General features: G+C 35.1%; 1 protein-coding gene and 1 long non-coding RNA gene across 3 annotated transcripts in view; one reads left to right on the top strand and one right to left on the bottom strand.

Moving 5' to 3' along the window:
* The window catches only part of LOC131804410 (acidic phospholipase A2 PA4-like), a 35320-nt gene extending 26027 nt beyond the window's left edge, over nt 1–9293 (bottom strand). The window contains exon 1 of one of the 2 annotated variants that reach the window (XM_059127252.1): nt 8922–9293. The gene's annotated coding sequence lies outside the window, so the exon portion shown is untranslated. The remainder of the gene's footprint in view (nt 1–8921) is intronic. The other variant, XM_059127253.1, reaches the window with a different exon arrangement.
* Nucleotides 9294–12328: 3035 nt separating this feature from the next.
* On the top strand, nt 12329–13145 carry LOC131804396 (uncharacterized). Its single transcript, XR_009343113.1, has 2 exons — nt 12329–12690; nt 12753–13145. It is a non-coding gene; the product is annotated as an uncharacterized LOC131804396 (long non-coding RNA).
* The last annotated feature ends 2487 nt before the right edge of the window (nt 13146–15632 follow it).

Raw genomic sequence — 15632 nt, 5'->3', positions numbered from 1 at the left:
GATATATCGATCCACTCCTTCTGGTACTTTCCCGACAATGGGTCAAAATTTTTAATATCCATGAAGCTAATAAAACGTGAAATTATCAACCGATTCCATTCCATTCCATTCTTCTGGTACCTCCCCCATATAATAAATATTTCTCTCAACCAGAAACCTGAGATTAATATTGAATTTATGATTTCGCAAAAAATTTCTTAACATTTGGCCCATACCAACATTATTATTTGTATTAGATGAAGTATGACAAGTTAAGAAGCAGTAAGTTCGGCCGGGCCGAACTGTGAATACCCTCCACCATTTAGAACGAATTTGAAAATTTTTGAAAAAAGATAACATTCGCCACAAATTCTGTAAACATTTAAAAATACCAAATATATCGCCGTTATATTAGTGCCTGTACGACGTGCACCTACATAGGTATTGTTTGTCACAAGCCACTACCATATTCAATTTCGAAATGTGAAATAAACGGTGAATAATGTAGCCAAAATCATTAAAATACCGTACATAGGGAGGTACCGTTATATAGGAGCTATACAAAGACCTGGACCTGCATAGACTATTTCCTGACACAGGCTGTAGCATCCATTACGATCTTCAAATACGACATCTCAAACAATTTCAGTGAGTATTGTACCTAAAATCGTCAAAATACCGAATATAGGGATGTGTCATTATATGGGGGCTATTTGAAGACCTGGACCTGCATAGACAATTTTTCTGTCACAGACTGTAGTTCCCCTTACGAACTCGAAAACTACTCCTGTGAATAATGTCGCTAAAATCATCTAAATACCGAATATAGGGAGGTACCGTTATATGGGTGCTATACGCAGACGTGGACCTGCACAGACAATTTTCTGTCACAGACTGTAGTTCCCATTACGAACTTCAAATACCACATTTGAAACAATTCCGGTGAATAATGTCGCTAAAATCATCAAAATTCCGAATATGATCAAAGTTTAGTTCAAATATTAGGATGTGCACAATTTGGACGCAGTAGTTGGACTCTGTTCGACTTATGTGGGATACAAAAACATTCAATTCCATGCCGTTTATGTGGAAGTGAACTGAGACATCCCATCCTCCCATCTATCTAATATTGGGTTAAAATACTGGAATGGGCGAAGTTGAAAGATAATCAGACATTTTATGGGCGTTGGCCGAAATCGTCAATTTACTCTGCTGGATGGAACTGAGCATGGTTTGGTCAATATCGAGTACTCGATGTGCATTATATGACTTTTATTACATAAGTCCGAAAATTATGATTATTTATCTTATAATTCTGACCCTTTGAAAGAGGGTACTAGAAAGAGAAGATCGATATTTTCCATTTATGTTCGCGATGTTAAATGACTTAAATAAAGCGATATGCAAGTTTCAGCCAAATTGAAGCTATTGTGGAGGAGGAGGAGATACATAAAGTAGAGAAACGATATTTCCTATTTTCAAACTGGACAAAAATATTAAGATCGAATCAATTTGAATACGTCCTTGATTTCTTCGATTACTTCGATGAGACAGATTTTGGTACATACCATAATCCTCCACAATGCTAGGGGTATAAAATATTAACTTAATACATTGAACACGTTTCCGGGCACTAAAACAGGATGTAAACAATAACAATTTCCGCAATTAAAAATGTGTCATTACAAATAGAAAACTTTTCAACAATTCCATGTGTGTAAAAAGAGCGCAGAAATATTTCAGCAAATACTTTAAACATTTTCGCAAAAGAAACGACAGACATTGTTCTATCAATGCCGACATCACAAAAGCCAGCCAGCCACGCCTTGCAAACAGACACAAAAATCCAATTCAGTTTAGTTTCCTTCTCCTGGACTTGTGAAGAGAATAGTATTTGAAATATAATTAGCAAGAAATCTCCAAATTGCAAACACAGCCCCAGATTGTCTAATCGACAGTAACTATTTACAGGTTACGTTAGGTTAGTACGTTTCTCAGCTATTTATGTTTATTTTTGAAATTTGCACATTGAACGTTCTTCAGCACACATTATTGAACAGCCAGCCAGTCAGTCATTCGGTCGGTCGGTCTATTGATTTAAAGTGTTCTTGATATTTTGGCGTGGTGTGAAAATCTGCAATACCTTCGCAATATGAATGGCACTAAGAGAATTGTGCAATCATGGGCGTTGAGACTTTGCTAAACATTAAAATAAATATTGATTTTCTAACTTTTGAATCATAAAAAAGAGGCTTCTGTTTGTTTATCTCGCTTGTAACATTGAGTATCATCGCGCATGATTAGGCCGTTGAAAGACAACCAAATACAATGGGGTTTATTGAAGTTTGATGGCATTTTATTTTGTTACTGTCGCTGCACCTCAAGCCAAGCCAACATGATTTGTTTGTCTTGTTTTTATACCCTACACCATAGTATGGAGTTTGTCATTCCTCACGAAAAATATATATTTTTGATCATAATAAAATTCTATGTCGTTTTAGCGATGTCCGTCCGTCTGTCTATCTGTCCGTTTGTGGACCATACGGTCCCATTATGTAAGAAATATCCTTGCATAGAACTGTCAATGTAGGTCTAAGTTTTGATATAGCCCTCATATAACGGTACCTCCAGATATTCAGTATTTTGCTGATTTTAGTGACATTATTCACTGGAAATGTATCAAATTTCGTATTTGAAGTTCCGAATGGCCACTACAGCCCATCAGAATTATAACACCATAAATTGTCGTATACGATACAAAACTAGTCGCGGGCAAAAACTCGCATGGTTTCATTCGATACTTCCATGTCAAGTACTCGATATCGAACGCCGCCATCCAAAAATAAGATTACGATATCGTAACTTCTCGATATCGTATGCGGTAATTAGACCCCAGGTCCAGACCTGTAGATATTCGGTATTTCATAATTTTAGCGGCATTATTCGTCGGAATCGTATCAAATCTCGTATTTAAAGTTCCTAATGGGTTCTACACCATATAAAAGTAATTTATATATGCAGGTCCAGGTCTTCGGATAGCCCCCATATAACACTAACTTCCTATATTCAAAATTCGACCCGGCCGCACTTACTGCTTTTTTTACTTGTTTGTGTTACAATGTCTTATTTTTTATTAGTTTATTTAACAATGTGATTTCGTAGGTGTGGCTGACAAAGGTAACTAAGCCACAGTAGGAAGATAACGCTGCTCGCACATAGTTAAGCAAGCTACGTTCTATCTTAGACTAATTCACTCACTAATGATTCGAATTTTTTGAAGAATAAGCGGTGAGTGTTTTATGATCGTCTTTGTTATTCAAAATTTAGATCCTTTGTGGGGAAGGTACCAAAAGAAATGGTCCGAACAGATCTTGTGTTCATGGAAATATTGAGAAGTATCAAGTCTGAATGGAATCGAATGTTAATTTTGCGTTTTATGAGCTTCATGGATATTTAAAATTTTGACCCTTTGTGGAGGAGGTACCAGAAAGAGTGGACCGATCTTCAAACCAGACCTTGAGTTAATAAAAATATTGTGATGTGTGTAATTTGAAGACAATGGGACTCTTACATCACATAATATAAGAGTTATAATAATTCAAAACGATGACCCTTTGTAGGGGAGGTACTTGATGGAGTGGACCGATATTGACCATTTTCGCACCTGGCCTAGCACTGATGCAAATACTAGGGCTTGCAAAGTTAGAGCAAAATAGGATTATCATTTCTCTTTCTGTGCAGTAAAATATTTATTTAAATTTTTTTGAAAATGTTGAGCTTTTGTGCCGATTTTGCCCATCTCCGTTTGACGTTTGACAATAATATTACGATGTACCAAGTTTGGACCAAATCGGATATTCCTTTCGAGAGTTATCGTGCGCACCAGCCATACAGACAGACGAACGAACGTGTATCGCTAGATCGTCACCAAATGTCCCGAAACGGATTTGGTCCAAAGAGACCTAGGGTTTAAAACCTGTCTAGTCATATGGCTGAGGGTATAATTAGCTCAAAATATTGTATGAAATCATTTGGTGAAAAGGATTCGTATATGTATGCCTTTTTTTGATGTTTTAATCATGACACAGAATTTGAGACACCAACGCTGACGTGCTGACCCAGCCCATCTAAAGGGTGTCCCAATTAGAACGCAATGTTTAAATTTTAAATAAAACACAAATATTTTAAAATAAAATCGTGAAACTTTTTTATATCGCAAAGTAGAGGTTATGTATGGAACAAGATATCGCGCAGTCGCAGCTTTGCTGACTCAAACACGATCTTTTAATAAAATTTTCACTGACCTTTTTGCATAAATGCTGCATCCAATTTCTTCTTTTAATGTTTGAGTCATCGTCGATCTATTCAAGTAAACCATCGACTTTAAAAAACCCCAAGGAAAAAAATAAAAAGGTGTTAAATCCCACGATCTAGGCGGCCAATTCTGGTCTCCAAAACTCGACTCCAATAACCTGACCGAGAAATGACTGGTGAAGCAACTAAATTTTTTCTCTAGCCATATGACATAGGGCGCCTTGTTATTGAATCTCCTCCAGATTAATTTCTTTAATTCAAAGCAAGAAAAAAAACTGGTTATCATTTCACGATACCCGGACCTGCCTTATTTTCATAAAAAAGTTCTAATGATTCCTCCAGCCCAAAAGCCTAACACTCAGTGACACGTTGATGGTGCATTTGCTTCTCGTGAATTACTCGAGGATATTCCTCACCCCAAATGCCTATTGCGGAAGCCATCAAGATGGAAATGGGCCTCGTCACTGAAGATGATTTTAACGCCAAAGTCAGCATTTTCATTTTGTCTCCCCATTCACAAGGTGAATACGTTGTTCTTTAATGTAGCGCTTCATTTTTACAAACCTCGTATTTTCTACTAGCAAACAATAACAATTGTTCAAATGTCAAACAATGACACTTTAAATGGCACCAAATTTAAAAATTCTAGAATGTAATTTTTTGGGCAACCTTTATGAATTAGATCATCTCTTCAATCGGTTGATTTAACAACAAGTAAAAAAGCTGTAAGTTCGGCCGCGCCAAATGTTGAATACCCTCCACCATTTGAAACGAATTTGGCAATTCTTAAAAACAATAAACGACACTGACCTGCATAGGTAACTTTTGTCATAAACCATTACAATATTCAAATGCGAATCTTAAAAAAAATCGATGAATAATGTCGCTAAAATCATTAAAATACCGAATATCGGGATGTACCGTTATATGGGAGCTATACGAAGACGTGGACCTGCACAGACAATTTTCTGTCTTAGGCTGTAGCATCCATTTCGAACTTCAAATACAAAATTTTAAAAAATTCTGGTGAATAATGTCGCTAAAATCAATAAAATACCGAATATCGGGAGGTACCGTTATATGGAGGCTATACCAAAACGTGGTCCTACATGACCATATACCAAAAGACATAATATAAATTTGAGTATAATTTTATCAATCTACTTCATTTCGTTCAGAAGTTAGAGTGATGACAGACGGACATCGCTAAATCGACATAGAATTTATTCTGATCAAGATTATATATACTTTGTGGGGTCTAAAATGTATATTTCGAAGTGTTACAAATGGAATAAGAAAGCTAATATACCCTCCATAGAATGGTGGAGGGTATAAAAATGTATATAAAAATTCTCTCTCTGTTAAAATTTAGATAATAATTTTGCGTATAAAAGTGCTAAGAAATTTCAATATTTTGGAGGATATTTGAATATATTCCGCAACTAATCAAAATTATGATAAAATTATCTCTTTAACTTTCCATTAGAATGTTGTTGGGCATCGTGTCATTTATACATGGCCTTAGCATTTGGCGTGATTTCAGGCTTTTATGCCGTTTATTTCTTTGGGTGTGTTTCTTTAAATTAATTGTAGCAACATTTTTGGGTGAGACGGTTTTCTAATATTTTTAGATTCTAAAGATAGAACTTGAACTGATGAGTAATGGCAGTCATCAAGGATAGCATTTTAAGACTGAGTGCTTACAACAATTAATTACATACGGCGACATTTCACAAGCCCACAAATTTCGTTTTTATTTGAACGCGGAACAAATTTCGTTGACGATGATCTAATTCAAAATCTTTATCTTTCCTTATTGCAAATCAGAAATCAATTAATTTTGTATAACAGCCCTGTTATCGTCGTCTTAAACATTCCATTTTAATTGCCCATACAATGCGGAATATCGCACTTAAATTCTTAACGATTAGTTTGTCTATGGACTCATCATAAAAATGTCAATTCCGGCTACTACATTTCAATATTCGTACCCGATCTCGGAGCCCAAAATGAATCAATTAAAACAATTCTCACGTACTTCGAGCGGCGGCAGTTTGTCTCAATTCGGCGAACGAAGGAGGAGGCCTGTTCTCAACTCGAACACATCAGCATGCATATTGGCATAATTATCAAAATGTCATTTGAACATAGGGAAGGCAATAAATTTAGAGCAAAACATGTGGGGCATAATTAATGTAACTACCCGTGTCTCTTCTTACTAATGGAGAATATGGTTGTGCAAATGGGAAAATGCGAAGACAAATAATCATGTTCTTTGGAAAAGGAAATTTTTCCAGCAAAGCCATGGGAGCTGTATGAGCCAAATAACCCATTAAAAACGTACTACTATATAAAAACTTAGACCTAGATTGATAGATCTATGCAAGGATGTTTCTCAGATAATGGGAACATATCCTGCCAATTTACATCAAATTGGGATTAAAATTGTGAATAAAGCAGCCAAAAATCTTACACCTGTCGGTACAGTTTTATGGGGGCTATACCAAAATGTGGGCCCATTTTCAATACCCAAAAGTCCTGCAGAAGAAGCACACATCTGAGTAAAATTTTATTAATCTACATCATTTCGTTTGGAAGCTAGAGTAATTTCCACAGACGGGCAGACGGACGGACATCGCTAAATCGACATAGTATTTTATGCTTTATTTATACTTTGTGGGGTTTAAAACTCGTTTGATAATTCTATCAGAAAATGTAAAATCAGTGTCGGATTACCTTCAAATTAGCAACTCCCAATATTTTTAACAACAATAGGTCCAACACATGGCGATGAAATATGTATGTCCACTCCTTCTGATATCCTCCCCAAAGCTACAGAGGGTTATATCAATTGATATATTTATCGATGGATCATCAAAATAAAGATTTTAAACCCTAGGTCTCTTTGGGCGAAATTTGTTTCAGGATATTCAAAGTCTCTCTGGCTGGTGCGCACTACGACTTTTAATGGGAGTATCCGATTTGGTCCAAACTTGGTACATAATAATATTGTTTACCAAATTTAGATCGAGTTGAATGATGAGGAATATCGGTCCACTAATTTTAAACCGTTCAAAAAATCAATATTTCCAAAGATAATATACTTAATTATACCCTCAGCCATATGGCTACAGAGGGTATATATAATCGACTTTGATCCGTTACAGGACATTTGGAGTCGATATAGCGATGTCCGTCCGCCCGTCTGTCTGGCTGGCTGGTGCGCACGATTACTCTCGAACACAAAGGTCGACATTTTCAAAAAAAAAAATATTTTTTGCACAGAAAGAGAAACGATAATCCGATTTCAACTTTGCAAATCCTAATATTTGCGTTATTTGTAGGTCAGGTGCGAAAATGGACAATATCGGCCCACTCCCTCTGGCACCTCCCCCACAAAAGGTCATAATTTTAAATTATTATAACTCTTATATAATGTGATTTAGGAGTCCGATTTTCTTCAATTTACACACATCACAATGTTTTAATAACCCAAGGTCTGGTGTGAAGATGGAATATATCGGTCCACTCCTTCTGGAGTAGACTGACCCACAAAGGTTGAGAGTTTCGAATAACCAAAACGATTATAATATCCGAAATAAGCATCCGGTTCTCTTCATATTTCACACATCCGATTATTTCCACTAGCACAAGATCTACTGTGAAGATGGGATATTTCGGTTTACTCCTTCTGGAGCTGCCCACAAAGGTGCAAAAATATCGGCATAATCCTTTTCGTAACTTATAAACGATTATAATATCCGAAATAAGCATCCGGTTCTCTTCATATTTCACACATCCAATTATTTCCACTAACACAAGATCTGCTGTGAAGATGTGATATTTCGGTTTACTCCTTCTGGCACCTCCCCCACAAAGGTGCAAAAATATCGGCATAATTCTTTTTGTCCGATTCTTTTTTAGGCTCCACACATTGCAATACAACTGCAAACTGAAAATCTCGTGAGAAGATGAGATATAGAATGCCACTCCTTCTGTTGCCTTTCTCATAAAGTGTCAAAATTTTGAATAACTTTTACTCTTTGAAGTACATTTTGCAGAGCCCAATATTTTTATCATATTTGATGAAGTGGGAAAATGTTATACATCGGTTGTTATACCTCGCTTATCATGCATCGAATATATTATGCCTCCTAGGACTGCAGTTTAATATATATGTGTGTAAATGTATGCCACAGTCCCTTAGAAAACATCAGCAGCATGCAATTCCCTTTGCAAAGTTCCCCATTGGGATACAATGCTGAGCACGTTGTCGGTATACACACAATGTGCCAGGACTCCCTATTCCACGCACACAATCGCTCACACCACAGACGATGTGTAACAAACACCACAACATAGACTACAATTTATGTATTTCACTTCTTGGCATGACCTTCAAAAACTTGCTCCTGTATTTCCAACACAAATATAGGTATATAGGTAATTATATACCCCACATACATACATACATACACTTTTTCCTAGCATAAATTGTCGGCAGGAACATAAATAAAAACAAAAACGACAACAGACAAACACTCACACACATCTTGCACTTGAACTACTTATGTTTTGTGGATATGTAAATTTCACTGCCAATTTGAAATTCAATTTTTAAAACTTACATTGATTTGCTTAAAGACGAAGACAGGTTGTTTGGATGCTTCACACAAAGCGATAACTCAAATCTGCAGCCAATCTCAATTTTATGCAAAGAATAATACAATTTGTTCTTGAATTTTGAAAATTTCACTTTTACTTTTGCTTTTCTTCGAATCGAAATAGCTTTTTTTGGTTAAAATTATTCATTTGAAAATCGAATTTTTTATTAGATTTAATTCTTTTTGAAAACACCACACTTTGTATTTATGTAACAACCGTTGTTCTTGTTGTCGAAGATGATTATGGGGTTTTACGCTTTTAAGGTACCCAACAATGCCGCTAACACTACACTAACAAACCGACGACGGAAACCGTTGCGGTATGACTGAACTTGATTCTTGAACAAAACACAGTTAAACTTGGACTTGGCCCGACGATTGTTTACAGTCAGACAGAGTCTAGGGGGTGCGTATGTGTGTAGATTTGTGCGGCTATGTTAATAACAGCACGACTTCTATGCATACAAATACATACATGTGTGGTTGTTTGCAAGCTGCTAAGTTGGTTGTCTGCGACAGTCAGTACAATAGCGAACATCATTATTGTGTTGCCATTGTCATCATCATTATCGTGATTATTGTTAGCACAACAAAGAACCTAAGAGCGGAAGCAGACACAGGAAAGCTTAAAAACCCTCCAAAACATTAACTCTCACAGAGAGTTTTTTTGAGAGAGAAGCTTTTTTGGCGCCAAAATATACCTACATTTCCTTCACAGCGCCAGTGTTGTCAATGTTTTTATTGTTCTTCGTCGCCAACAGATAGTAGCTCATTCCACGTATTTATACCATTCGCCATTAAAAGGATCAAAATATTCGTGGGAGACTCCATATCTACAGATAGAGATCGATAAAAGATAGAGGTTTGACATTTTGCACGTCCATTGATGTAATTTCTGGGATAATTCATCTGTGGGTTTTTTTGTGTGGCGTTATCCATCATAGCTCAAGTGGATAACCAGAATCTCCTATAACAACATTTACATTTTATAAACATTTTATTGAAAACCATTTTATAGATCTTAAAACTTAGCTTATATCCAATAATTTCTAATAACTAACAACTGTTCGGGTGTTCCCGAACAAAAGAATTATCGACAGCTCGATCATATTTCGAACATAACGCCAAAATATATTCGTCTTTGCATATCTAACAGTTTCAATCACATTTTTTGAAAGAAAATCTAGGGATTTCATTCATATATCGCGCTGTTTAACTCATTTTAAAAACAAGTAAAAAAGTTTCGTCGGTATTGCCAACATATATATACCCACGGCCAATGTTCGATTATTTTAAAATATTTTGACTTCTATTATGAATTTTCAAAGTCTTGACCCTCTATGAAGTGGATTTGGAAAGAATGGGTCAATATGGTCTATTTCGTATCAGACCTAAATAAATATGATTTAAATATTATTATATAAATTAGTAAATCGAACATTTATATCCAATTTATGAGAAATCATAAATTCCATATTCATCTCAGGATTCTGGATGAGAGACATATATTTAGATATAGTAAGCTGTAAAGAATCGCTGAGTTGTTTCGCAATTTATGACAGATAAAAGTATTGAAAATGTTGTGCCTTTGTGGGTGAGGTACCAGAAGGGGGTCGCAGATATATATCTTCATACATACATACATACATCTTCACAGCAGATCTTGTATTAGCAAAAATGTTTGTATGTGTGAAATTTATTTTCTTTGAGCGTTATGTTTTCCAAAATTTTGAACCCTATGTGGGCCAGGTAGCAAAAGAAATGGTCCAGTCTCTACCATCTTTATAATAGATCGTGTGTTGATGGAAATATTGGGATGTACCATGTCTGGAATGGAATCGGATGTTGATTTCGCTTTTTATGAACTTCATGGATATTCAAAATTTTGAGCGTTTGTGGGGGAAGTACCAAATGGAGTGGAACGATATATTCCGTCTTACTGCCAGATCTTGGGTTCATAAAAATAGCAGGATGTGTGAAATTTGAAGACATAAGATTTTTAAGAGTTATAATTATTCAAAATTGTGTCCCTTTGTAGGAGAGGCACTTGATGGAGTGTACCAATATTATCCATTTTGGCACGAGACCTAGAACTAATGCAAATATAAGGATTTGCAAAATTAGAGAAAAATTCGATTATTATTGCTTCCCTTTCTGTGCAGAATATATTTTTTTGAAAATTTCAACCTTTTGTGGGGGTGGTACCAGAACGAGTGGGTCGATGTTGTCCATCTTAACACCAGACCTTGGGTTAATGTAAATATTGGGATGTGTGAAATTTGAATACAATCGGACACTTGTTCATCACATTTTATGAGAGTTGTAATTATTTAAAATTTTGACCATTTGGGGGGGAGGTCTTTTTTGGAGTTAACCGATACTGTCCATTTTTGCACCTGAGCACTAATGCAAATATTAGGATTTGCAAAATTGGAGCATAATCAGAATATCCTCTCTCTCCTTTTGTGCAGTAAATTATTTTTCTTCGAAAATGTCAACCTTCTACGATGTACCAAGTTTGGATCAAATTAAATACTCCCGTCGAGAGTTATCGTGTGTACCAGCCAGACAGACGGGCGGACATCACTAAATCGATTCCAAACGCCCTAAAACGGATTTGGTTCAAAGAGTCTTAAGGTCTAAAACCGCTATTTCGATGAGGCTCGTTTTGGCCGTATCAAACGATATACAGGGTGAGATGAAAAAACTACAACCAACTTCAGAATACTGTCATTTCTAAGCCACTCGTCCGACAGCTGTTACAATTATTCCAGTGACGGCTCATTATATTGTTTACAAGCGTACAAAAGCATTTTGGTGAGAATTATTCAGAAAAAAAGTTATTCGTGATGGAATTCAAGCGTGATAGTGTGATTTCTTTATATTTCGCTGGAAAACCACAAGTGGCTATCATTAGAGCACTCCAGCATTTTAATGTGAATAAATCTTTTGTGTCTCGTACCGTGATACTGGTAGCGTAGTCCGACGTCAAGGAAGTGGACGGAAGAAAACAGCAACATCAGCAGAAGTGGTTCGAAAAGTAAAGAAGCGACTTGATTGAAACCCGCGTCGCAGCGGCCGAAAAATGGCTCGTCAGCTGAAAATATCGCAATATTCCATTCGGCAAATATTAAAAAATGAGCTCGGGGTAAAGCCATTGAAATTCCAAAAAGTGTAAGAACTTACACCGCAACAGCCGGGCAGCGTGTGACGGTTTCATTAGCCTTTTGAAGACCATAATTCGAGCCAAAGGTGACCAATTCGAACAAATCTAAACGTATTCTAAAATTTGATGCTATTTCCGACATATTTTGCTTTCATTCAATAAAATTAAAAAAAAAAAGAATAATATTTGAAAATTTAGATTTCATATATATATATACAGGCATGTCACAGAAGTTTTACGAAATCGATTTAATTCACCTTTTCCAAATCGTTACGATTTGCTTTTGCTTCTTCAGCACTCGTACGTTTTGACTAATCCGGAAAAAAATCATTTCACATTTTTGAAATAAAAATATGGTAACTCCATGAAAAAAAAGTCGTAAACAAATTATTGACAATTAAAAAAGGAGTTTAAATTGTTTTTTATAATATAAACACCAAAAGTAAAAATGCCAGGGGCTTCAATACTTGCTGTAATGGATGAAGAAATAAATCAGCGGTCTACTGAAAAAATTCGTCGCCGGACATTGAGGAACGCATCAGATCCTTTATCTCACTCAAATGCAGAGTAAGGATCCACCAGCAATGAGTTATTTTCAAATTTATTTTAATAATAAATTATCTCTACAGATTTATAACTTATTATCGACAGCAAAGCTGTCAATTCCGTCCATAGAGAATCAACAACAACCTTATCACCTTTTACATAGCCCCTGGCAATATCGTGATGTTTATCCATAAAATTGATAAAAATTTTGTCCTGTTTAACGTTTCGGTGTTTGCCCCTAAAGTATAAAATAAATTAAATAAACAGTTTTTGACGAAAATTTAGAAATATGTATGTAAATACTTACATTTTTGCCCGATTGACTGAAGCGCTCTGTCTCAAACCCAACAATTAATTGTTTTTTTGTTTTTCCCCTTTCTTGCTTTTTGGTCTGTCAGTTGTACATTTCTACACCTTCTTCTTCAACACATATGGCAATAATTCAACAATACAAGTCTGCCGTTCATTTCTGCATATTTTTTTGCGTTTTCATCATGGATTAGAAAAATAATAGATTTTTTGTAAAATAAATTCCAAAAACATGTTCATTCTAAGAGAATTTGGTTAATACAATATTTTCTGTTAAATGTATGTGTCTTCTGTTTATTTTTTACGTTAAAATCACTAAACATTTCAATTTCACCCTGCTTTTTGAAAGTGATATCAAAACGCAAAATGTTTGCATTTTCCGTTTTTTAGAGAAGCTAAAACCGTTTTCGTTTTCACTCTTGAACGATTTTACATTCTGTGACATGCCTGATAGTCACTGTTTGATGCCGATTTTGGTTCAAAGGCATAAGTGGTTCATTATTCTTCGAAAATGAAAGAGAAGGATATTAGCCAAGTGATATTGCCACAAAACGGAAGTTATATGCCTTTACATTCGGCCCAATTACGGTTGTCGTTACTATGGTCGTCGTCGACTTTATGTGAGAGTCGCCCTCGCCGTCGCTTCGATTCAAAAATGGTATTATGGTAAGGCATAGAAGCGACATCGACAGTTTAAAATAAAAGTTGGCAACAATTAAAAAACTTTGGCAACACTCCCTTGTTATTGACAAAAAAAGATATTTTTCTGGTATTTTGAATTCTAATTTCGACTCTTTCGGAAAAATAAAAAATATAGTGAAAAAATGAAGATTATAAATGCGTTACATATCTTAAGTTCAAGTGAGGATGAAGAGAAGAATGTATTAGTAGTGCAGCGGCGAGTGTTAAGTCAGCCAACAAACATATTTGCATTGCCTGGCTCTTGATTGTGTTGTTACAAAAGTGTTCAATAGTTTCTACTTTCCTTGTAGACTTTTTACCATTGTTTTTTGATCGAGAAGCTTCAATAGTAGGTTACACCAGTCTCGTCATCAGCATTGTCCACTTGCTCATTTTCATGAACTATAACGTCTATTACACTTATGTTTTCCTTATTTTCTATTCCAAGTGCACGACCCGGTGGATTCAAAAACTTTTGAAACTGCATTATATTCGCGACAGACTCCTCCAAAGTCATTTGCTTAAAAATGTCACATCCATTGCTGCTGGTTTCACCCTTGTTGTGCACAAGTTTTTTTTTTTTAGTTTAAATCTTTCCAAACCTAGAAGAATTTTAGAAAACTAACTAATAAAAACGTACAAAAATAATTTTCATTTTTACATACTTTTTGCCAGCCATCGGAGGCCCGCTTACATTTAATTTTGTGGCAATGAATTCCCAATCTGAATTAAAATTTGCTGGAACATGACCTTTGGTAAATCTTTTTGCCAAACATGGATTTTTTTCAATTCGGAAACCAAAATTTCAAATTGTTTTGCTGTTGTTATTTTCGTGGTCAAATATAAAATACAAAATGCTTACAATATCAACGTCGACTAAAAAGTACTATGTCGTCACAATTTTTTACGGCGACAGATATTCTAAAAAATCGACTTCACGTCGACTGTTGTATCGACAATGATAATGGCAACCATTTGTCGCTATCGACAAAAAACGACAACCCTAATATCATTATTGTCGCCTCGACTTCATTTTGCGACGCCGACGATAACCGTAATAGGGCCGATTAGTAAGTTTAAAATGTTTTTCATAGTATTCAACAAATCCGTGCTTGTCAGAAGAGCAATACTTTCTTTATCCAACATGCCACCGTGCACAATCTAAAGTTTACATTCCACCCAACTAAAAAAAGAAAACACACATTTTAATTAATATTTCCATTTTGAATTTATTTTCTAATCATTTCTTTTTCATTATTTTCGAATTTGTTTATTATTAATATTATTTTTATTATTTTTTTTTTCATCATTTCAGTGTATGTTGAAGTTTTGTTGTTATTTTGGTGAGAGATTATTATTGTTATCCCAACATATTTCTTTGTGTGTGTGTATTTTTTTCTTTTTTCATTTTTTTTAATAATAATCATATTTTGTATGTTGTATCTGTTAAGAGTTCTTTTTTCCTTTGTTTTATACCGATATTTTTTATATGGTAGGTAAGTGTAATTATTTTCTTCTTGTTTATTAATAATTTATATAATATAAATAATATTTATTTCAATTATGTATATTCATTCATTTCTTTATATTGATGTTGGGTGTTGTAAATGCAAAAAGCAAAACAAAACAAAAATGAATGATTAAAATAAAAACCCTATGGTAAAACCCTATGGTACACGCTGATTGCGTGTTTGTTCCAAAAAAAAAACAAAAAAAATGGGATAAAGAGAAGTTTTGGCCGAAGTTCAAGGTTACATTTAAATTTTGTATTTTTCAAAAACATATTTGAAATCGATTTTTTTATTTATAGCTTCTGTGTCAGATTCAAGTGTAAACCAACAACCGTAATAAAAGTAAGGAACGACAGCAAAAACTACTTGCAAAATACCCCCACGACTATCTCGTTAAAATTCATTGTTCTCCATGACAAAACCCCAGCCAAAACTTTTCAACCCCCGTTTTAAGAACATAAA

This window comes from Musca domestica, unplaced genomic scaffold (genome assembly GCF_030504385.1).
Source record: "Musca domestica strain aabys unplaced genomic scaffold, Musca_domestica.polishedcontigs.V.1.1 43, whole genome shotgun sequence".
Lineage (NCBI taxonomy): Eukaryota > Metazoa > Arthropoda > Insecta > Diptera > Muscidae > Musca > Musca domestica.
Note: the sequence above shows the minus strand (reverse complement) of the source record. Positions and strands in the feature narration are given on the sequence as shown.